Genomic DNA, 26,183 nt, shown 5'->3' with positions numbered 1-26,183 from the left:
ACAAGGATTCCATCAAAAAAGAGAGCTATAGACCAATATCCTTGATGAACACAGATGCAAAATTTCTCACCAAAATACTAGCCAATAGGATTCAACAGTACATTAAAAGGATTATTCACCATGACCAAGTGGGATTTATTCCAGGGCTGCAAGGTTGGTTCAACATCCGCAAATCAGTTAATGTGATACAACACAACAATAAAAGAAAGAACAAGAACCATATGATACTCTCAATAGATGCTGAAAAAGCATTTGACAAAGTACAGCATCCCTTCCTGATCAAAACTCATCAAAGTGTAGGGATAGAGGGCACATACCTCAATATCATCAAAGCCATCTATGAAAAACTCACCGCAAATATCATTCTCAATGGAGAAAAACTGAAAACTTTTCCGCTAAGGTCAGGAACACGGCAGGGATGTCCATTATCACCTCTGCTATTCAACATAGTACTAGAAGTCCTAGCCTCAGCAATCAGACAGCAAAAGGAAATTAAAGGCATCCAAATCGGCAAAGAAGAAGTCAAATTATCACTCTTCGCAGATGATATGATACTGTATTTGGAAAACCCAAAAGACTCCACTCCAAAACTGCTAGAACTTGTACAGGAATTCAGTAAAGTGTCAGGATATAAAATCAATGCACAGAAATCAGTTACATTTCTCTACACCAACAATAAGACAGAAGAAAGAGAAATTAAGGAGTTAATCCCATTTATAATTGCACCCCAAACTATATGGATACATAGGAATAAACCTAACCAAAGAGGCAAAGAATCTATACTCAGAAAACTATAAAGTACTCATGAAAGAAATTGAGGAAGACACAAAGAAATGGAAAAATGTTCCATGCTCCTGGATTGGAAGAATAAATATTGTGAAAATGTCTATGCTACCTAAAGCAATCTATACATTCAATGCAATTCCTAACAAAGTACCATCCATCTTTTTCAAAGAAATGGAACAAATAATTTTAAAATTTATATGGAACCAGAAAAGACCTCGAATAGCCAAAGGGATATTGACAAAGAAAGCCAAAGTTGGTGGCATCACAATTCGGGACTTCAAGCTCTATTATAAAGCTGTCATCATCAAGACAGCATGGTACTGGCACAAAAACAGACACATAGATCAATGGAACAGAATAGAGAGCCCAGAAATAGACCCTCAACTCTATGGTCAACTAATATTTGATAAAGCAGGAAAGAATATCCAATGGAAAAAAGACAGCCTCTTTAATAAATGGTGTTGGGAAAATTGGACAGCCACTTGCAGAAAAATGAAATTGGACCATTTCCTTACACCACACACAAAAATAAACTCAAAATGGATTAAAGACCTCAATGTGAGAAAGGAATCCATCAAAATCCTTGAGGAGAACACAGGCAGCAACCTCTTCGACCTCAGCCGCAGCAACATCTTCCTAGGAACATCGCCAAAGGCAAGGGAAGCAAAGGCAAAAATGAACTGTTGGGATTTCATCAAGATCAAAAGCTTTTGCACATCAAAGGAAACCGTTAACAAAATCAAAAGACAACTGACAGAATGGGAGAAGATATTTGCAAATGACATATCATATAAAGGACTAGTGTCCAAAATCTATAAAGAACTTAACAAACTCAATACCCAAAGAACAAATAATCCAATCAAGAAATGGGCAGAGGACATGAACAGACATTTCTGCAAAGAAGACATCCAGATGGCCAACAGACACATGAAAAAGTGCTCCATATCACTCGGCATCAGGGAAATACAAATCAATACCACAGTGAGATATCACCTCACACCAGTCAGAATGGCTAAAATCAACAAGTCAGGAAATGACAGATGCTGGCGAGGATGCGGAGAAAGGGGAACCCTCCTACACTGTTGGTGGGAATGCAAGCTGGTGCAGCCACTCTGGAAAACAGCATGGTGGTTCCTCAAAATGTTGAAAATAGAACTGCCCTATAACCCAGCAATTGCACTACTGGGTATTTACCCTAAAGATACAAACGTAGTGATCCAAAGGGGCACGTGCACCTGAATGTTTATAGCAGCAATGTCCACAATAGCCAAACTATGGAAAGAACCTAGATGTCCATCAACAGATGAATGGATCAAGAAGATGTGGTATATATACACAATGGAATACTATGCAGCCATCAAAAGAAACGAAATCTTGCCATTTGCAACAACATGAATGGAACTAGAGCATATCATGCTTAGCAAAATAAGTCAAGCGGAGAAAGACAGCTATCAAATGATCTCCCTTAGATGAGGAAGTAGTGATGCAACATGGGGGCTTAAGTGGGTAGGAGAAGAATCCATGAAACAAGATGGGATAGGGAGGGAGACAAACCATAAGTGACTCTTAATCTCACGAAACAAACTGTGGGTTGCTGGGGGGAGGGGGGTTGGGAGAAGGAGGGTAGGGTTATGGACATTGGGGAGGGTATGTGCTTTTGGGTAAATTGGAAGGGGTGGTGAACCATGAGAGACTATGGACTCTGAAAAACAATCTGAGGGGTTTGAAATGGCGGAGGGGTGGGAGGTTGGGGTTCCAGGTGGTGGGTATTATAGAGGGCATGGCTTGCATGGAGCACTGGGTGTGGTGAAAAAATAATGAATACTGTTTTTCTGAAAATAAATAAATTGGAAAAAAAAATTTGGGATCATTCCCTGCATATTATCAGACCACAATGCTCTGAAGCTAGAACTCAATCACAAGAGGAAATTTGGAAAGAACCCAAATACATGGAGGCTAAACAGCATCCTTCTAAAGAATGAATGGGTCAACTGGGAAATTAAAGAAGAATTGAAAAAATTCATGGAAACAAATAATAATGAAAACACAACGGTTCAAAATCTCTGGGACACAACAAAGGCAGTCCTGAGAGGAAAATATATAGTGGTACAAGCCTTTCTCAAGAAACGAGAAAGGTCTCAAGTGCATAACCTAACCCTACACCTAAGGGAGCTGGAGAAAGAACAAGAAAGAAACCCTAAACTCAGCAGTAGAAGAGAAATCATAAAGATCAGAGCAGAAATCAATGAAATAGAAACCAAAAAACAATAGAACAAATCAATGAAACTAGGAGCTGGTTCTTTGAAATAATTAATAAGATAGATAAACACCTGGCCAGACTTATCAAAAAGAAAAGAGAAAGGACCCAAATAAATAAAATCATGAATGAAAGAGGAGAGATCACAACTAACACCAAAGAAATATGACAATTATAAGAACATACTATGAGCAACTCTACGCCAACAAATTTGACAATCTGGAAGAAATGGACGCATTCCTAGAGACATATAAACTACCACAATTGAACTAGGATGAAATAGAAAACCTGAACAGACCCATAACCAGTAAGGAGATTGAAACAGTCATCAAAAATCTCCAAACAAACAAAAGCCCAGGGCCAGACGGCTTCCCAGGGGAATTCTACCAAACATTTAAAGAAGAACTAATTCCTATTCTCCTGAAACTGTTCCAAAAAATAGAAATGGAAGGAAAACTTCCAAACTCATTTTATGAGGCCAGCATCATCTTGATCCCAAAACCAGACAAGAATCCCATCAAAAAACAGAACTACAGACCAATATCCTTGATGAACATAGATGCGAATATTCTCACCAAAATACTAGCCAATAGGATTCAACAGTACATTAAAAGGATTATTCACCACGACCAAGTGGGATTTATTCCAGGGCTGCAAGGTTGGTTCAACATCCGCAAATCAATCAATGTTGTCGGGGACCGCCTCCGGCCGGGAAAATCCCCACCATTACAAGATGGCGCTTGGCTCACTGCCAGCAAAATATGCTGCAAGTAAACAAGGAACTTTCTGGTGAAGCTTGCCTAAAGGAGGACATAGTCATTGGCTGTTTCAAATTTAATCAGCATAGTAACAGGACTCTCATTGGCTCTCCCCATTGTTTGGCCCCTTATTGGTCACCTTGTTCACTGATTGGTCATGTAAATGTATATAAGTGTGTGGACTTGGGGAAATAAAGAGAGAGAAGATACATCTGAACCGGGGCTTCTTGTCGTCCTTGCGGGTCGAGGGCGACAAATGTGATACAAAACATTAATAAAAGAAAGAACAAGAACCATATGATACTCTCAATAGATGCTGAAAAAACATTTGACAAAGTACAGTATCCTTCCTGATCAAAACTCTTCAAAGTGTAGAGATAGAGGGCATATACCTTAATATTATCAAAGCCATCTATGAAAAACCCACCGCAAATATCATTCTCAATGGAGAAAAACTGAAAGCTTTTCCGGTAAGATCAGGAACACAGCAGGGATGTCCATTATCACCTCTGCTATTCAACATAGTACTAGAAGTTCCTAGCCTCAGCAATCAGACAACAAAAGGAAATTAAAGGCATCCAAATCGGCAAAGAAGAAGTCAAACTATCACTCTTCGCAGATGATATGATACGATATGTGGAAAATCCAAAAGACTCCACTCCAAAACTGCTAGAACTTGTACAGGAATTCAGTAAAGTGTCAGGATATAAAATCAATGCACAGAAATCAGTTGCATTTCTCTGCACCAACAACAAGACAGAAGAAAGAGAAATTAAGGAGTTAATCCCATTTACAATTGCACCCCAAACTATATGGATACATAGGAATAAACCTAACCAAAGAGGCAAAGAATCTATACTCAGAAAACTATAAAGTACTCATGAAAGAAATTGAGGAAGACACAAAGAAATGGAAAAATGTTCCATGCTCCTGGATTGGAAGAATGAATATTGTGAAAATGTCTATGCTACCTAAAGCAATCTATACATTTAATGCAATTCCTATCAAAGTACCATCCATCTTTTTCAAAGAAATGGAACAAATAATCCTAAAATTTATATGGAACCAGAAAAGACCTTGAATAGCCAAAGGAATATTAACAAAGAAAGCCAAAGTTGGTGGCATCACAATTCTGGACTTCAAGCTCTATTACAAAGCTGTCATCATCAAGACAGCATGGTACTGGCACAAAAACAGACACATAGATCAATGGAACAGAATAGAGAGCCCAGAAATAGACCCTCAACTCTATGGTCAACTAATCTTCAACAAAGCAGGAAAGAATGTCCAATGGGAAAAGAAAAAAAAAAACCAGCCTCTTCAATAAATGGTGTTGGGAAAACTGGACATTCACATGCAGAAAAATGAAATTGGACCATTTCCTTACACCACACACGAAAATAGACTCAAAATGGATGAAGGACCTCAATGTGAAAAAGGAATCCATTAAAACCCTTGAGGAGAACACAGGCAGCAACCTCTTCGACCTCAGCCACAGCAACATCTTCCTAGGAACATCACCAAAGGCAAGGGAAGCAAGGGCAACAATGAACAATTGGCATTTAATCAGATCAAAAGCTTTTGCACAGCAAAGGAAACAGTTAACAAAACCAAAAGACAACTGACAGAATGGGAGAAGATATTTGCAAACGACATATCAGATAAAGGACTAGTGTCCAAAATCTGTAAAGAACATAGCAAACTCAACACCCAAAGAACAAATAATCCAATCAAGAAATGGGCAGAGGACATGAACAGACATTTCTGCAAAGAAGACATCCAGATGGCCAACAGACACATGAAAAAGTGCTCTACATCACTTGGCATCAGGGAAACACAAATCAAAACCACAATGAGATATCACCTCACACGTCAGAATGGCTAAAATCAACAAGTCAGGAAATGACAGATGCTGGCGAGGATGCAGAGAAAGGGGAACCCTCCTACACTGTTGGTGGGAATGCAAGCTGGTGCAACCACTCTGGAAAACAGCATGGAGGTTCCTCAAAATGTTGAAAATAGAACTACCCTATGACCCAACAATTGCAGTACTGGGTATTTACCCCAAAGATAACAAACGTAGTGATCCGAAGGGGCACGTGCACCCAAATGTTTATAGCAGCAATGTCTACAATAACCAAACTATGGAAAGAACCTAGATGTCCATCAACAGATGAATGGATAAAGAAGGGTGGTATATATACACAATGGAATACTATGCAGCCATCAAAAGAAAAGAAATCTTGCCATTTGTGATGATGTGGATGGAACTAGAGGGTATCATGCTTAGCAAAATAAATCAATCAGAGAAAGACAACTATCATATGGTCTCCCTGATATGAGGAAGTAGAGATGCAACATGGGCGGTTAAGGGGGTAGGAGAAGAATAAATGAAACAAGATGGGATTGGGAGGGAGACAAACTGTAAGTGACTCTTAATCTCACAAAAGAAACTGAGGGTTGCTGGGGGGAGGGGGGTTGGGAGAAGGGGGGTGGGGTTATGGACATTGGAGAGGGTATGTGCTTTAGTGAGTGCTGTGAAGTGTATAAACCTGGCGATTCACAGACCTGTACCCCTGGGGATAAAAATATATGTTTATAAAAAATAAAAATTAAAAAAAAACAGAAAACAGAAGAATCAGCTCAGGGGGTACGAGAAACGAAAACACACACACACACACACACACACATACACACTATATATATATATATAACTAAAAAGAAAAAATCACAAGAAAAGGGAAAGGCAGCCCCTGTCATCTAGAAGTTGGACTAGCACTCACAGCCAGATCTTGGTGTTCTCCTGTTGAACAATTTTACAAAACATCAACATCAGACAAGGCCACTCTATGACCAAGATGGATCAAGACAAAAACAGACCATTCCATAACCATGTGTGAACACAGAAAAAATATGAACATCATCCAAACTTTCAAATTCCAAATATCCCCCTCTCCTAGCTAATATGAATTACTCTTCATTGTTTCCTTATTCATTTCGTATTATCTTGTTCTATATTCTTCTAGGTAAGATATATTAAGAAACAATCAGAATTACCTCTGCATCCTGACAGCATCCAGTTCACAGAAAAATCTCTTTTCCTTTAACTGCCCCCCCCAATCACCTATTACTAGCCCAAATACGCCAAGGTTTTTCTAACACTTTTACCCCATGCTGTGACTTCTCCCTCCCTGCAGTGGGAAATAAACCCGTTGTTCACTGTAAGGGTGTTTCCATCAAACTCTGGCCTGAGGGTATCAACAGCCACCTTTGGGGGAAAATTCACTTCAGTAGAGTCAAGGAACCCTATATGTCAGATTCTGAACCACCGTTTCTATGCAAATCACTTTAGTAATTGTTTTTTCCAAACAGTGTTTGAAGTGTTGCCCTAGAAAGATCACTGTACTGGGCCAAGAGAGAAGAAATCAAGACTCTGGATGAGATTGTTAATCCAAATTATTTTACTTAATCCCCAGGATAACCCTGGGCAGTGGATATTTGCAATTGCGTATTATAGATGAGGAGGCTGTGTCAGAGAAGCCAAATAACTCATTCAAAGTAATGAAGATCTTATTATAAGTGGAGAAATCCAACAGTCAGGATTTAGTAGCAAAGCTTAATTCCACTGGATCTCTAAGAGAAACACAGCAGAATATGTGGACACACTTTCACAGCAATGCTACTGGAGGAATTCAAAGATACATAAGCATGTCCACTGACCCTAAAGAAGGAATGGGAATGGAGGGAAGAAGTAGAAGTGGAATGAGGGAGATGTGGCCCATTCCATTTTCTTACCCCCTTCCTATGATAATTACAAGTTTTTCTTGATTGGTTGAGAAAGTACATGTAGGAACCACAGCCCTTACATTGTTTTCTTTGCAATGCTTCTTTAGGTTCTGTAACAATTAGAGAAATCAGAACATGTGAATCCCTTAAGAGGACTGAAGTGTCAGGAAAGCACATTTCCACATTTACTCCCCATGTGACTCCTGGGCCAAGGATTTTCAACACATAGTCCAAGACGCAGCCACTTTTAAGGTTTGCACACTCACCTATGACCCTCACCTACACAAGATGCTCTCATCAGTAGTTCTCAGCATTGCCTGGAATGGGCATGGTGCACAGAATTCTACCCATCTGTCTGCTCCAAGAGACAGAAAAATGTTCTATTTTCAAATCGTTTTACAATCTTTTGACCACAGTTCCCCTCTAAACACAGTCAATTTCTGACCAGCCAAATCAGCCCACATTACCACAGATCTTTTGCAACTTAGCATAGTAGACAAGAGTTCCACTTCTAGATTCAAAGAGCTTGTGTCTAAACCTCAGCTTGTATCTTTTTTTTTTTAAGATTTTATTTGTTTATTTGACAGAGAGATCACAAGTAGGCGGGGGGGTGGGGGTTGGGGGAAGCAGGCTCCCTGCCGAGCAGAGAGCCCGATGTGGGGCTCAATCCCAGGACCCTGGGATCATGACCTGAGCTGAAGGCAGAGGCTTTAACCCACTGAGCCACCCAGGCGTCCCCCCTCAGCTTGTATCTAAACCTCTCACTGCTATATGGCCTTTAGCAAATTAGTTAACATGTCTCTGCATTAGCAGAACCATCTGTAAAAATGGATGAAAATAGTGCTTCCCTATAAAAGAAAGTTTTTGTTGTCCCTATTACCATTTATTTCATAGTGGCTTCAGCCAGTGGTTCAAATGACTGGACTTCTAGCCCGGATACAACAGAACCATGGGGAAAACGTTTAGGAAACTATAGATTGCCTGAGCCTTCCCCCAGGAATTTCTAGTCATTGGAATGATGCTGGGATACCTGTATTTCTATAAAACTTACTGGTTTTAATTTAACAAATATTAAAAATAAATATATGGGCCAAAACACCATAAGTGAAAAAGCCAAGCACAAAATAGGAATTAATCTTTGTAACTCACAGGCTGGCCTGGAACTAAGAGGCAGGAGGATTAAGAGTGTCATCACACAAGACCCTCCTCTCAGAAACAGGAACACCGCACACACAGACCCACACAACCAGGCAGAACTGGGGCTGTAGGATACATATTTAATAATGGTGAAGGAAGATACTATGTCCAGGTTCTGACCACAGCTCCTCATTGGAGTTGCCATGGCATCTCCCTCATTCCTCCCAACAAAGGGACAGTCTGTCTGCTCTCTCTTCCCCAACTAACTGGGGAAATTCTGGGAGGCCTGAGTAGATCTTGGAAAGGGAGCCACTTTGTGGAACCTCACCATTCTCAGGAGTCCCGTTGTCAGCTGAAGCTCTTACGACTGCATTGCTGGAGGATCTGGAAGCACGACATACCCAAGGTTCCCAGACACAAAGCCAGAGATTTTGGTCTTTTATGTTGTGGCTTGCAGGCCTTGCTAGAGCATGTTCCCCCAATTTCCCTCTTTTCCTCTTTAGTATTTTATTTGGTTCCTTTTCCTTCTGTGTGAGCAGTTGGTCCTCACAATCCCCAAGCAGCTTGGAGTTGGTTTGTTACCACCACTCCACATGGTTGTTTGATTCCAGCAGGCACATTAGTTTGGACACCCTCTTCACAAAGCTGTCAACTTGTTTCTCTGGGCTGTAGGCTGGAGGGGCCACTGTTCGGGATTTGGTTTCCCTTTTTTTTTTTTTTTTTGCTGCTGAAATTGTATCTTTATCACTGCCTGCTCTGAGTACTAGGATGATTCCTCTGCTTTAGCAGAACATTAAAATCAATTTCCAAGAGCATCCTAAAAAGGTAAAGTTCTAACATCTGCAAATAAAGAATGGCTCCAAACAAAATGGTCTGGATTAGCCTTGCAAGAGTGAAAATGGTGATGGGCCTCCCTCCAAAATGTTGCAATATGACATGCATGCCCTGCTGGTCTCTGCCTTGGAACCTTACAAACCACCATCTCAAGAAGATCAAAGGAAATATTTTCCACTTCTAGAGCATGCCAGATCCTAGAGGTACTGCCACACAAAATAAACTCTCCTCCAAGTGGCTGAAAATGCCATTTCCCCTCAATTGTGGGAAAGCATAAATAAGTGGGACAGCGTGAGATGGAGAAACTAAGAGAGGGAGAATTTGATACATTAAACACACAGGAAGCAGCTGGAGTAGCCACAGGGCTGGTGAAAGAACAGAATCAAAAGAAAAGCACATTTACATTAAGCACACATGAGACACACATTTCAATATTTCTCCAAGAGATTTATACAACTTACTGTATTTTAAATACACTTGAAAGCACATCCAAGTTCTTTTGAGGCTAGTAAAGCTGATTAAACATGGCGACAGCACTTGATAATTCCATGTATCTTCTAAAAATACATTTCTAAGCTCTTCTGCTATGAAAAATGTGTAATTGAGTACTCCTGTAAGAGTGGTCTGTGGACAGGTGTGAATTCAACCTTACTGAACACCTTACTGTAGGCGTTCTCTGCAGTAAGAGAAGGGAGCAGAAGCATTTAGGAACTTTTATAACAATTCTATACAGCCACAAGATTTTTATTATTTTTGCAAATGTATTAGTTGAAGAATTCATTTCAAGTGAATTTTTAAAAACTGGTTTTCATCACATATGGTTTGAGAAGCACTGGCATACCACCCATTTTTACATCACCTAGATTTAATTGTTTTTAACAAACTGGGAGAAATACAGAATAATTCATAGAGAAATACTGTTTGAAGAGGATGTAAAACAGTGCACCTAAAGTTCTGCTTTAAATTATTTCTTTAACTAGTTTCTCAGTCTTGTTAACTTATCATTGCCATAAAAGTAGTGTGACCAAAAGAGCTATTCCAAAAAGCTTGTATTTATCCTGGGCTTATGAAAATGCAAGGGTGATAAGTATTATCCGTATCATTCCTGTTATCCTCTTTCCTAACTCAATTCTATGTCCTCTGATTTTTTTTTTTAACAAATCACTTCTTTAAAGACATCTTCATTATAATGGAGTGCCTGATTTAAAATTTATGACATGACATGAAAGGCTATAACTTTCCTTAAAGCCATCCTGTCCTCACATTTTCTGATGGAAACAGTTAAGGTAGTTTTATGTGTTTTTAAAAGCTTTTAAATATATAAAGAAAATAGTAAGATGAGATTTCCCTTTCTCATCTAGGAATTTAACTTAGCTTTGTGAAATAGAAGGTGGAGACTTTTTCAACTTATAGGAAGAACTTATGTAGAGTAAATTCATGTGGCTATTACTAATGTGAGCTTATGATTCTGGCAAAGGAAAGGAAAAACAAAGGAAGTGTAACCCACCCACATCACCAAATGTAAAAAGCTGGAAAACTTTATCCACAGTTACTTTGTATCAAATTGAATTGGCAGTCTGGACAAAGAGTCAATTGTGATTCAGTGAAAATTTTGTTTGAACATATATTGTTTTCTAGATGTTTTACTAAAGTCTTTTAATGTCTAATTCCCACAACCTTTTTATTAGGAATTAAGAAGCCCTGAACACCGTGGGGTAAGAATCATTTGTTTTCCCTGGCCTGGGAGGAAAAAAAAAAAGAGGCCACACACACCAAATTATTGAGCTACTCCTTTTTTTTTTCTTTTCCTCTTGTAACACATCCAAACATTCTATTATGAATTTGAAACATTTCAGTTACTGTAATTTTTTCCTAAAGGTTCTGGTTCCCACACTGAAATTCTGCCTCCAAAGTCAGATTCAGAATCCAATTCCCAAAATCTGTTCCAAAACACATTTGTCACCTAACCCTTAAGAAAGAGAACTTTAAGCTCCACTTGCCTCCTTTCAGAATGAGTCAAGTATTTTAAAAAGCAACAAAAATGTGAAATCCCCTGATGAAGTGTTTTTGAAGTATCCTGGCCACCACATCTGTAGGACTGGTCAAATATTATCTAATTCAGTTCACTTTTTAAAGTGGAAAACAACTAAATTTAGCATAAATATAGGCAAATGGCTCCTTCTAAAAGAAAAGCTCATTATACACACACAAAGGAAACTGGTATTAAATCCTGGGGTAGTAGTGGCTTCCCCACCAAAAAAATGGGAGTGAAGAGAAATTGAGCAGAACCAGGGGGTGAGGACTGAGGTGATCTTAGGGGGAAAAAATGCCATCTGGAAGTAATGAGAACTCTCTGGGAACATAACAATTAAAGACAAAGTATAGGACTATTAGAATTAGCTACTAATCCTCTCCACACATATTAGTGTTCTGGTGAGTCAGAAATGTTAAAGAACTGAAATAAAAAGCAACCAAATACAGTATGGGTTTCTGAACAAAGTGGGAGACCTTCGGCCCTTCACCTTCAGGAAAGTGTTCCGACTCCAACCTTATCAGTCTGGAGGCAGGCTGCGGAGCCTGGGGTTTACAATGTTCCTCATGATTCATGTTCTGGCCGAAGAAATGGGCTTCCCCTGCTGATGCAAAAAGCAGATGAACACAGTGACAATCCCTGATGGGCAAAGAAAGGCCAGGCAGGGAAAGGAACAATCAGTTAGTAATAGTCGCTGCTCTTCATCCACTGCTCACTGTGTGCCATGTACTATGTGGGACAAGTTATACAACACCTCTCTTGAACCCTCAACCGTTCTAGGAGGTGGGTAATATGTCCTTTTTACAAGTAAGGATTTTGTGACACAGAAGAATTATCCTGAGACTAGAGAGATAATCTAAACATGTTTGTCAAACTACAAATCCGAATTTCTTCAGTTCTCACTCAGATTACCTGAAGGTTATCTGAATGGCTGTTGGAGATGAGGAAAGGAAGCTGCTTCCTTGGAGCAGGATTGTAGGAGAAAACAGAATCATGGCCTCTGGTAATAAATGGAATTATATAATATTAAATAAATATCAGTTTATTATCAAAATGAGGTTAAATGCACTTTAACATATTTGAATATGTATAATTAATAAGTACTCAAGAAAAGGACAAATCCTGAGCTAATTTAACAAGGTATGCCAAGATTTACATAGGCAAGACCATGAAGTTCTCTTGGAAACTTGGATATCTAAGGAGACTCCATTTTTTACATTGTCCAATGTCTTTTCAGAGGTCAACTTTGAGAATTAATTTCCAAGTATTATTACATTTTTCCAGTTTTACTGAAAAATAACTGACATACATCATTGTATGAATTTGAGGTATACAGCATAATAGTTTAACTTAAATATTGTAAAAGAATTACCACAACAATTTTTGTTAAAATCCAATATCTCATATGTATACAATAAAATGAAAAAGGAAAAAGGAAAAAAAAATTCCTTGGGATGAGAACTCTTAGGATTTACTCTCTTAACAACAATATGCATGTATGTGTGTGTGTGTGTGTGTGTGTATACACAATACAGCAATTATAGTCTTTAGGTTAATTATAGTCTTTAGGTTATACCTTACATTCCAAGTACTGAAAGTTTGTAATTTTAACCACCTTCTCCAATTTCCTCTCCACCCACCCTCCAGATCTTGTAACCACAAATATGCTCTCTTTTTCTATGAGTGTGTTTTTTAAATTTTAAATTTTTAAATTTTTAATTTTTAAAAAATCAGATTCCACATGTAAGTGATATCGTGCAGTATTTGTCTTTGTCTGGTTTATTTCACTTAGCATAATGCCCTCGAGGTCCATCTCATGTTGCTGCAAATGGCAGAATTTCCGTGTGTGTGTGTGTGTGTGTGTGTTTTATAGCTGAATAATAGTCGTGTGTGTGTGGGTATCACATCTTCTTTATCCATTCAGCCACCAGTGGACACTTAGTTTGTTTCCATGTCTTGGCTATTGTAAATAATACTGTTATAAAGATGGGGGTACAGATAACATCTTGTGTTATTGTTTTCATTTCATTTAAATATATTCTCAGAAGAGAAATTGCTGGGTCATATGGTAGTTCTTTTTTTAATTTTTTACTAATTATTTGCTAATTTTCCTCTAGATTGTTTTCCATAATGATTGTACCAGTTCACAAATACCACAAAGAATGCAAATAGGTTCTCCTTCCTCCACATCCTTGCCAACATTTGTTTCCTGTTGGTTGTTTTCCCCAAGTATTATTATCATCATCATCACCATCATTATTATGGTATAATTGACATATGATACAGGCATACCTCAGAGATACTGTGGTTAAGTTTCAGGCCACTGAAATAAAGTGAATAAAACAAGACACTAAGTCAAATGAATTTTTTTGGTTTCTAGTACATATAAAAATTATGTTTACATAACTAATCCATTAAGTGTATGATAGCCTTATGTCTAAAAAACCAACGTACATATCTTAATTAAAAATTACTTTATTGCTAAAAAAATGCTAACCATCATTTGAGCTTTCAGTGAGTTAGAATCTTTTTCTGATAGAGGGTCTTGCCTCAATGTTGATGGCGGCTGAGTAATCAGGGTGTTGGTTGCTGAAAATCGGGGTGATTGTGGCAATTTCTTAAAACAATGATGAAGTCTGTCATATCAATTGACTCTTTTTTTTCACAAATAATTTTTCTTTAACATGTGATATTGTCAATAGCGTGGTATTATCTAACCCACAGAACTTTTTCAAAATTGGTATCAATCCTCTTAAACCCTGCTGCAGGTTAAGTTTATGTGATGTCCTAAATCCTTTGTTGTCATTTCAACCATCTTCACAGCATCTCCATCAGGAATAGATCACATCTCAAGAAACCACTTTCTTTGCTCATCGATAGGAAGCAACCCCTCATCCACTTTAGTTTAAAACTGCATAAAGTTGCAGCAATTCAGTCACATCTTCAGGCTCTGCTTCTAATTCTAATTCTTTTGCTATTTCCACTACATCTCCAGTAAGACAACTTTTAACATTTCTCATCTATGAGCACAGTATATCTTTCCATTTATTCGTGTCCTCTTCAATGTCTTTCATTGGTGTCTTATAGTTCTCAGAGTACATGTCTTCCATCTCATTGGTAAAATTTATGTTTAGGTATTTTGTTCTTTTTGATACAGTTGCAACTGGAATTATAATTTCTCTGATAGTTTATCATTTGTATAGAAAGGCAACAGATTTCTGTATATTAATCTTGTATCATGAAAATTTACTCAATTCATTTATTAGTTTTTTTTTTTTTTTTTTAAGATTTTACTTATTTGAGACAGAGAGAGAATGAGTAGGTGGTAGGGGCAGAATGAGAGGGAGAAGCAGATTCTTTGTTGAGCAGAGAGCCTGACACAGGGCTCAATCCCTGGACCCCAGGATCATGACCTGAGCTGAATGCAGATGCTTTTTTCTTTTTTAAAGATTTTATTTATTTATTTATTTATTTATGTGAGAGAGACAGCACAGAACGAGAGAGAGAGAGAGAGAGAAAGAGAGAGAGAGAGAGAAGGTGCTCACGGTGGGGGGAGGGGCAGAAGCAGGCTCCCCACTGAGCAAGGGAGCCCATTGCAGGGCTTAATCCCAGGGTCCAGACCTGAGCAATGCAGATGCTTAACCAACCAAGCCACTCAGGTGCCCCATGAAGGCAAATGTTTAATAACAGAGCTACCCAGGCACCCCTCATTTATTAGTTCTAATGGATTTATTGGTGGAGTCTTCAGATTTTCTATATATAGTATTAGGTCATCTGCAAATAGTGAAAGTTTTACTTCTTCCTTACTAATTTGGATTACCTTAATTTCTTCTGCCTGCCTGATGCTGTACCTAAGACTTCCTATGCTATTCCTATATGATTAAAGTGACAAAGGTGGACATCCTTGTCTTTTTCCTGATCTTAGGGAAGAAGCTTTTAATTTTTCACCATTGAGTATGTAGTTAACAGTAGATTGGTCAAATATTGTTTTTATTTTGTTGTGATATACTCCATCTATATCCATTTTGTTGAGTTTTCATCACATATGGATTTTGAATTTAGTTGAATGCTTTTTCTTGCGATATTTATTCTTTATTTTATTAATGTGATACATTACATTGATTGATTTATGTACATTGAATTATCCTTGCATTCCTAGAATAAATTCCACTTAATCATGGTATATTATCCTTTTAATAATATTGTTAAATTAAAAATAATATTGTTGAATTAAATTTGTCAATATTTTATTGAGGATTTTTTGCATCTATATTCATCAGGGATTTTAGTCTGTAATTTTCCTTTTTTGTAGTGTCTTTGGTTTTGGTATGAATTTGGAAGCATTCTCTCCTTTTCAATTATTTTGAATAACTTGGGAAAAATAGGTATTAACTCTTCTTTAAAGGTTTAGTATAATGCACCTGTGAAGATTTCCAGTCCTGGATTTTTTTTTTTATTAGTTTTTTTTTTTTTTAAATAACTGATTCTAATTAGTAACCAGTCTGTTTAGATTTTCTACTTCTTCCTGATTCAGTCCTGACATATTGTATGTTTCCAGATATTTATCCATTTCTTCTAGGTTGTCCAGTTTGTTGGTATATAATTTTTTATAATCGTCACTTAAAATCCTTTGTATTTCTGTGGTGTCAGTTTTAACTTCTCCTTTTTCATTTCTAGTTTTATTTATTTGTAACCTCTCTTTTTTTTCTTGATGAGTTTGTCTAAATGTTTATCAGTTTTGCTTGTCTTTTCGAAAAACGAGACATTAAATTTGTTGATTTTTACTATTATTTTAGTCTCTATGGCATTTATTTCTACTCTGACCTTTATTATTTCTTTCCTTCTATTAACTTGGGGTTTTGTTTGCTTTTCTTTTTCTAGTTCCTTTAAGTAAAAGCTTTAATTATTTGGGATTTTTCTTGTTTCTTGATGTAGGCTTCGATCACTATAAACTTCCCCTTAGAACCCCTTTTGTTGTGTCCCATAGATTTTGGAATGTTGTATTTCCATTTTCACTCATCTCCAAGTATATTTTTATTTCCTTTTTGATTTATTCATTGACCCATTGGTTGTTTAATAGCATGTTGTTTAGCCTCCACATGTTTATGGATTTTTCTCCCCAGGTTCTTTTTTGTAGTTAATTTCTAACTTCATACCATTGTGGTTAGAAAAGGAGCTTGATATTTCAGTCTTCTTAAATTTATCAAGACTTGTTTCATGATATAACATGTGATCTATCCTGGAGTATGTTCTATGTGCACTTAAGAAGAATGTGTATTCTGCTGTTTGGGGTGTAATGTTCTGTATAGGTCTATTAAATCCATCTGGTCTAACATGTTGGTTAAGACGTATATTTCCTTATTGATTTTCTGTCTGAATAATCTATCTATTGATGTTAAGTAGGGTGTTAATTTCCCCTATTATATTGCTGACAATTTCTCTCTTTTAGCCTGTTAATATTTATTTTATATATTTAATGTGTTAGGTACATATATATTTACATATGTTATATCTTCTCATTGTGTTGACCCTTTTATCATTATGTAGTGCCCCTATTTGTTTTTTATTATAGTCTTTGTCTTAAAGTCTGTTTAGTCTGATAGGAATATAGCTACAATACCTTCCTTTCATCACTATTTGCATGGTGAAATATTTGCATGGTGACTTTGCATTCATCTCTTCACTTTTAGTCTCTGTGTGTCCTTACTTCTAAGATGAGTCTTTGGTAGGCAGTATATAGATGTTTCTTGCTTTTTATCCATTCAGCCACTCTTCGTCTTTTGATTGCCAAATTTAGTCCCTTTAAATTAATTATTGATACATATGTCTTATTGTCATTTTCTTGTTTTCTGGCTGCTTCTGTAGTTCCTCTGTTTCTGCTCTTCTCTATTTCTTCCTTTTCTCTTATCCCTTGATGACTTTCTTTAGTGTTATGTTTAAATATTTTTTATTTTCTTTTATGTTTATTTTTTAATTTTTATTTATTTTTTAAAAAGATTTTATTTATTTATTTAGCAGAGAGAGAGCATGCATAAGCAGAGGGAGGGCAGAAGGAGAGGGAAAAACAGACTCCCTGCTGAGCAGGGAGTTCAACTCAGGACTCCATCCCAGAACTCTGGGATCATGATCTGAGCTGAAGGCAGATGCTTAACTGACTGAGCCACCCAGGTGCCCACTTTTGTGTGTTTAATATGAATTTTTGCTTTGTGGTTTGCAAAGTTCATATGATCATCGTATGTATGTGAGTCAATTTTAAGTTGATAGTAACTGAAATTTGAATACATTCCAAGACTTTACATTTGTATTTCCCCACAAACATTTTGTATTTGATGGCACTTTTTACATCTTTTTAATATATCCCTTAACTATTTATTATAGTTTTGGTTAACTTTATTACTTTTTTCTTTAAACCTTTATAGTACCTTTATAAGTGATTAATCTACCTTTCCTATGTATTATATATATAATATATAACATATATATTACTTTTTCCAAGGAGGTTTCATACTTTCATGATTTCTTGTTATTTATTGGTGCTATTGTTTTTCAGTCTTAAAGAAGTTACCTTAACACTGCTTTCTTTGTCTTTTATTTCTTTTCTTTTTTTAGGTCCATTTGTTTTAGAGAGAGAGAGCATGAGAACATTGAAGAGTAGTTTAGGGATAGAGGGAAAGGGAGAAAGATAGAATCTCAAGCAGACTGCGTACTGAGCATGGAGCCCAAAACAGAGGACTCAATCTCATGACTGAGATCATGGCCTAACCAAAATCAAGAGTCTGATGCTTAACCAACTGAGCCATCCAGGTGCTCCCCCCTTAACATTTCTTACAAAGCCAATTTAGTACTGATGAATTCCTCTTACTTTTGCTTCTCTGGAAAACTTTTACCTTTCCCTCAAGATTATCATTCAGAAGGATAATCTTGATGGTTAAAATATTCTTTGGAGGTTTTGTTTTGTTTTGTCCTTTCAGCACTTTGAGTATGTCATACCACTCACCTCTAGCCTCCAGAGACTCTACTTCACAATCTGCTTATAGACTTATGGGGTTTCCCTTGTACGTAACAATTTGTTTTTCACTTGTTGCTTTCAAGATTCTCTCTTAATTTTTAATTTTCACATTTTAATTATATGCTTTGAAGTGGCTCTCTATGGATTCATACTTTTTGGTACTCTTGGGGCTTCCTGAACCTGGAGTGTTTTTTTCTCTAGGTTGGGGAAATTTTAACTATTATTTCTTCATATAAATTTTCTGCACCTTTATCTCTCTCTTTTTCTGGGACCCTTAGTACAAATGTTATTCCACTTGATGTTGTCCTGTAGGTTCCTTAAGTTATCATTAAATTATGATTATGATTGTGATTTTAGATCTTTTTTCTGCTCTATCTGCATAAATTCCATTGCTTGGAATTTAGTTCTTTTGCCTCATACAGTCTGCTGTTGAGCCTCTCTGGTGTATTTTTCAGTTCAGTTATTTTATTCTTCAGCTCCATGACTTCTGTTTGGTATTTTCTTTATATTTTCCGTGTTGTTGGTCACCTATTTCCCCAATTTTGGTGAGCATTTTTATAACAATTTCTTTGAGTTCTTTATCAGGTACATTACTTATTTCCATAGCATCAAGGTATTTTTCTGAGGTTTTGTCCTTTGTCTTCATTTGGAACATATTTCTCTGTTTTCTCATTTTTGTTCGACTCTCTGTTTTGGTTTTTATGTATTACATGAAGCCACCAATTCTTTATCTTAAAGGGATGGTCTTGTTTATGTGATAAATCTTCTCATTCAACCTTGCTCTTGGTTGTTTTTGAACCTTTGTGATTGTCTAAACAGTATGATTTATTCTTGATATATTCCGATGGCTGAGGGTGTGCCAAGATCTATCAGTGTTCCAAGGGGCAGAATCTCATTTAGCACCTAGTTTCAGGGTAATTGGAGCCAGACCCTCAGGCAATAGGCTGCAATTGAAATTTCTGCTAGCCTCTAGACCAGATCAGGAAGTATCCTCTGGGTGGAAGTTGCAAACCCTGGGCCCCAGATGAGTGTATAAACATTTTTGGGAGGTCTCATTGACAGGTACGGTGTCCAAGAGAGTTAACAGTGGTGTCTCACCTCCAGTCTTCTAGATGTGTGGGAAACCTGAAGTCTCTTCTTCAGGATGAAGCTCCAGGCTAAGTAAAATAGTCCTTTTTACAGGAAGACTGGGGTTATGTTTCAAGTCTGCTGTGCATGCAGTGCCTTTGGCAGGGGCGAGTGGCCCACGAAAAATTGTCTTTCTGATTGTTACATTCCGGTGGATCTCAGGAATGTGAGGTTCCTTGGCCACCAGGGCCAAGCAGTAATGGGGCATCTTTGTGTGGATTTTGCGAACCTGCTGGCTTTAGCTAAGCAGTTGAAGAGCGTAGGGGGAGGAGTTTGTTGGCTGGCTACAGAAAGGCAGTGGGAATATATCTTAACAGCACATATCTGTGGGCTTCAGGAGAGTGCCTTGTCTGTGCACACATGCCAGCTTTAGGCTAGGAGCAGGAGAATGCCATGACCACTCATACTCACCAGCCTGAGCCAGAGAATTATTGGAATGTCACAAGCACTTGTGTTTGCAGGCTTTAGCTAGGGAGTGGGAGAATCTGACAACCATGCTCCCCTGCCCCAGCCAGGGAGCAGAGTTCTACAACTGCCCCCTCTTTCATGCTTTAGCCAAGCAGCAAGATACTGCCATGACCTCTCACCTCTGCCTATCTTCACAAGCAGCAGGGGAATTCTGTGTCTGAATTCGTCAATTCATGCTAGCAGGGTAGGTGAAGAATGCAAAAATGGCATCCGCCAACACCTCTGTATCCGAGAGATGATCAACTGTTGTTTCCTGTCCCTCCAGCAGATGCTTTTAGATTATCATATAAATCTTCTTCAAATACAGTCTAAGAGCTTTTTGAGTTGCTGTTTTCAAATACAGTCTAAGAGCTTTTTGAGTTGTTTTTTTACTGGGTCTCTGGGCAAGTGAGACTACACGTGATCCTTTTGAAAGGGAATCTCAGTTCCCTACAGCAATTTTGGTGCCTTAGACAACATCCCCATTGGTTTTCTAAGCCAGATGTTTCTGGAGCTTGTTTCTTTGGTATAGATCTCAGAAGTTGGGGTGCTTGATGTGGGATACCAACCCCTTGTTCCTCTGGGAGAAGCAGAGGCCCAACCCACTGGGCCACCCAGGTGCCCCTTCCTGACCCAGTCTTAACAGTTTATATATTTCTAAGAACTTTTCTAATTTTTCTAGATTGTCCAATTTGCTGAGGTATAGTTGTTCGTAACTTACAAACAACTTGTGATTCTTCGATGATTCTTTGTATTTCTGTAGTGTCAATTGTAATATCTCCATTTTCATTTATCATTTTGTTGATTTGGGACCTCTCTCTTTTTTTCTTGGTTAGGTCAGCTAAATGTTTATCGACTTTTTATTGTTTTCCTATTTGCTATTTCTTTTATCTTTCCTCTAATTTTAATATTTCCTTCCTTCTGCTAACAATGGGCTCAATTTGTTCTTCACTTTCTAGTTCCTTAAAGCACAGAATTAGGTTTTTTATTTAGAATTTTTCTTGCTACTTAATGTGGGTATTTATTATTATGATCTTCTGAGTACTTTGCATACTATAAATTTTGTATGATTTGGTTCCATTTTCTTTTGTCTTAAGATATTATTTCCTTTTTAATTTCTTTTTTCATTAGTTGTTCAAGATAAAGTTGTTTAATTTCCACAAATTCATGAATTTTCCAGTTTTTCTCTTCTTTTTGATTTTATTACAATCAGAGAAGATACTTAGTATGATTTCAATTTTCTTGAATTTGCCAAGACTTGTATTGTGCCTTATGTATGATCTATTCTAAGAAAAGTTTCCATGTGTGCTTGAGAAGAGTGTATGTTCTGCGGTCATTGGATAGAATGTTCTGGATATATCGGTTAGGTTCTTTTGGTCTATACTATTGTTCAAATCCACAGTTTCCATATTGATTCTCTGTCTGGCCTATCCATTATTGAAGGTGGGTATTAAGATCCCCAACTACTATTGTGTTTCTATTTCTCTTTTTAGCTCTGTTGGTTTTTGCTTTATATATTTAGGTGCTCCAGTTTGGGTGCATAAATATTCACAACAGTTATATTTTTGGGTCGATTGACCCCTACCTCATTATATAATGAGCTACTTTGCCTCTTTTTAGCATTTTTTAATTTTTAAAAAGATTTTCTTTATTTATTTGGCAGAGAGAGAGAGAGCAAGCACACAAGCAGGGGGGCAGCAGGAGGACAGAGAGGGTGAAGCAGGCTCCCCAATGAGCAGGGATCCCTCTGTGAGGTTCGATCCTAAGACCCTGGGATCAAGATCTGAGCCAAAGGCAGAAGCTTAACCAATTAAGTGAACCAGGAGCCCCTCTTTTTAGAAATTTTAAAGTCTATTTTTTTCTGATATAAATATGGATTTTATTTACCTTTTGTTTGAATTATTTTTTTCTTTCCCTTCACTCTCAAACTATGTGTATTTAAGGTTAAAGTGAGTCTCTTTCAGGCAGCATATCCTTGGATTTTCTTTTTTTAATCTAGTCAGCATTCTATGTCTTTTGATTGGAGAATTTAACCCATTGACATTTAATGAATTATTAGTAAGTAAGGAGTTATTGCCATTTTGTTCATTGTTTTATTCTTTTTTTTCATTGTTCTTTGTTTCTTACCTTGCTGTCTTTTATTGTGTGTTTAATGTTATGTGGTATCAGTATCCTCTGACTCTTTTTAAATCATGAACTTTTGAATAATTTGATTAATTTGAATAATTACAATTTGAATAATTACAACAAAATCTTAAAATTTTAACATCTTTTAAAAAATTTTTTTAAGGATTTATTTATTGTCCATTTTCCAAAGGAATATAATGGTAACAAAAAACCCAAAGACACCTTATTAAAAGTATTTATTCTTAGTATGGAGAACATAGTTTCAAGATTCCATATTTTAACACCCTTTTTAAAACTAGTAACAACTTTGATGGACTTCCTTAGCACTTTTTATTTTAGACTTTTATTTCTCTCCTCACATTTTACATTATTGGTTATAACCTACATATTTTTATATTGTGCAACTTAACAAATTTTTGTAGTTATGATTATTTTTACTACTTTTGCTTTATAACTACTAAAATTGTTAGTGAATTATGCACCACAATTACCATGGTACAGAATAGATTACCATAGTGTGCAATCTAACTTTGATAGTATATTTATCATTCACACTGCTTTATGTTTTTAGGATGTTAATTAGCATTCTTTTATTTCTACTCAAAGACCTCCCTTTAGCAGGTGTTGTGGTGATGAATTCCCACAGCTTTTATACGTTCAGGAAAGTTTTTATCCCTTCCTCATTTCTGAAGGACAGCTTACCAAGTATACTATTTTTGGTTGACAGGTTTTTTGTTTTTTAAATTTTAAATTTCAAAATTTTGAATATGTCCTCCCAGTCTTGTCTGGCCTGTTAAGTTTCTGTTAAGAAACCTGCCAATAATCTTATGGGGTTCCCCTATACATAACCTCTTTTTTTTTCTTGCTTCTTCTAAAATTCTTTGACTTTTGACAATGTAATTATAATGTCTCAGTTCAATCTATTTGGAGTCTTTGGGGTCTCCTGGATCTGGATGTCTAATTCTCTCTCCTCCTTGGAAAAGTTCCAGGTATTATTTATGAATATACTTATATTCTGTTCCTTTCTCATTTTCTCCACCTTCTGGAATTCCCATGTGTTTTTATTCTTATTGTATTAATATTGTTTTTATTATTTTCCATATGCCCTATAAGCTTTCTTCACTTTTTCAAAAAGAGTTTATTTATTTGAGAGAGAACATGAGAAGGGGGAGGGTCAGAGGGAGAAGTAGACTCCCTGCTGAGCAGGGAGCCGGATGCAGGACTTGATCCCAGGACTCCAGGATCATGACCTGAGCCTAAGGCAGTCGCTTAGCCAACTGAGCCACCCAGGCACCCTTTCTTCACTTTTTTATTCTTTTTGCTCCTCTGACTTGATAGTTTCAAATGTCCTATCTTCCTGGTCTCTTATTATTTCTTCTGCATATTGAGTCTCCCTTTTTTGTTGTTGTTGTTATTGTTTTTTGAGTGTTCCTTTCAATCTATTGAATTCTTCAGTTACAGCACTTTTTAGCTCTAGGTTCATTTTTTATAGTTATTATTTCTTTTTTGAACATATTATCTTGCTCATGAATTATTTTCCTAATTTTAACTGTTATTCTAGTCATTAAACTTCTTGAAGAGGATTATTCTGAATTCTTTGCCTGACAGTTCATTGATTTCCATTTCCGTTTCCATTTCCTTGTTATTAGTTTCAGCTTTCAGTTTCATTTGATGGTGTCATATTGACCTGATTTTTGTGATCCTTACATTGGTATCTAAGTTGTCTCATCTTTCAGACTTCACAGGTTCACCTTGCAGAGAGAGTACTTCACTAAGTACTAAGTCAGCTAAGTTTGGGGTTCTGGACCTGTCTGCTGGGGTAACAAGATTCTTGGACAATGGGACCTGCCATTAAGGTCTGAAGGCAAGGTAACTGACCTCTGTCAGTGCTGGGATGATGTGACACTGGCTGAGAACAGCTTATTAGGATTGCCACTGGGTTCCCTGACCAAATGAAACTGTGGGATCAGCTCCACTGTTGCCTTTGTTCCTGGCCAGGCTTATCTAATAGTGAGAACTGTTAGTTAGTTAGCAGTAGTGGAAGGGGCTATGAAAAGAGCTGCCCTTCCCTGCAGGGCAGTAGGACTGGACCCACAGCATGCATGACTTATTATTTGGGCACCTGAATCAGGCAAGAGTGTGCAATGAATATTCTAGTTAGTGAGGTCACTTATTTTGCTCTACAGTTGGGGAGTGCCGTGGACTATGCTTTCTGTTTTAGGTGCCACTGTAAGCAGGGCTGGGGGAGGCGATACAACTTCCCATGAATTTGATAATATTCCCTGGTCAGGCAGCTTGAAGGCTGTATTCAAGAGTAATTGGGGCCGGGGGGCCTGGGTGGCTCTGTCAGTTAAGCGTCTGCCTTTGGCTCAGGTCATGACTGCAGGGCTCTGGGATCAAGCCCCACATCAGCAGGGAGCCTGCTTCTCCTTCTCCCTCTGCTTCTCCTTCCCCCTCTGCTTGCTGCTCACACTGCTGTGCTCTCTCTGTCGAATAAATAAATACAATCTTAAAAAAAAAAAGAATAATTAGGGCTATGAATTTATTTCCCTTCTTTGGGCACAGCAGGAGAAGCAGCACCAGTACCACTAAGGTCTGTTTGTGGTACTGTTGCAAACCAACCCATTCCCCAAGTTCCCTGGCCAAACAGGGCTACTCTTCTTTGGGGGCAATCAGTTCTTCCCTCTCACCTCAGCTTGCATGTTAGTGGGTTACAAAGCAACTTCCAGGTGTTCTGTCAGCCCTGTCGTAAGGGGCTGGGGGCTATGAGAGAGGATGGGAGGGGGGTATGACACAGCTCTCCTGGCTGGATGCAGGAAGACTGAGACTCCAGGGCTGGCAAAACTCTATTTGAAAACCCAGATCCGATAGGTCTGTACCCTGCTATGGTATGAATGCAGCTGGTCAGAATGCATCACCTATTTGGCTCTGCGGATTTACAAAGTCACTGGTTGGAAATATTGATTGCGCCTGCAGGTGGAAATGTTGTCTGCTAAGATTTGAGTGTTGGTTGTTGGAAGCTCCTCTCCCCTTCTCCATCATAATGAGATTCCCATGATCCCCATGGAGCAAGATCAGAATAGGTGCTTCTACCAAAAAACCCACTACCTTTAGGTAGCTGGAAGTCTCCCCTGGGACCTCTTTTTCCAGTGGAGGAACTATAGGTTTAGGGGAGACCTTTTGGCACAGTACTGCACTGGGTTTGGGGAGAAGCAATGCCATCAGTGTGTAGCTACTTCTCATACTCTTCCAGTCCATTTTGTCTTGGTCTTTGTGGCATGAGGGGCACTTGTCTCACCCCCATTTTCTAGGACTTTCTTAGTGGTGTCCTGTCCAAGAATAGTTGTTAGTCATTCTTGGGGGTAGAGGGGAGCAAAGTCAGGAAAAACTTATGTCACCATCTAGCATCACTCTCTATTGTTACACTCAGATTGTCCTCAGTGGTAGCAAACTCATGTTCTCTCAAGGTAAATCTGAGTTTTAAAGTCACTTGGAGAGTCAAATCTAAGAAATCTAAGAATTTATGGCTCATATAGTGTAACTATAAAGCTGTGGGTCATAACCCTTTTGGCCACATTCCTTCTGAGAATCTGATTAAACGTATGAAACCTAGAAAACAAAAGGTAGATGAAAGAAATACTGCATTTGAGAGCACAGGCCCATTTCTGAGACGGGAACTTTTGAACAGTTTTGTCAAAAACTGGGGTTTCTATTCAGCATAGGAGTTCTCAGTGCTATAAACACATGGAAGCCTGTGTTGAAGGGCAGGGGCAGTCCATTTTCCAGTCCCTCCACCATTTTCCATTTTCCTCAAGGATTATTTTTTAGAGAGAGAGAGAGAGAGTGAGCAGTGGGGAGGGGCAAGTGGAGAGGGCTTGAGAA

This window comes from Neovison vison, chromosome 2, assembly GCF_020171115.1.
Source record: "Neovison vison isolate M4711 chromosome 2, ASM_NN_V1, whole genome shotgun sequence".
NCBI lineage: Eukaryota > Metazoa > Chordata > Mammalia > Carnivora > Mustelidae > Neogale > Neogale vison.
Note: the sequence above shows the minus strand (reverse complement) of the source record.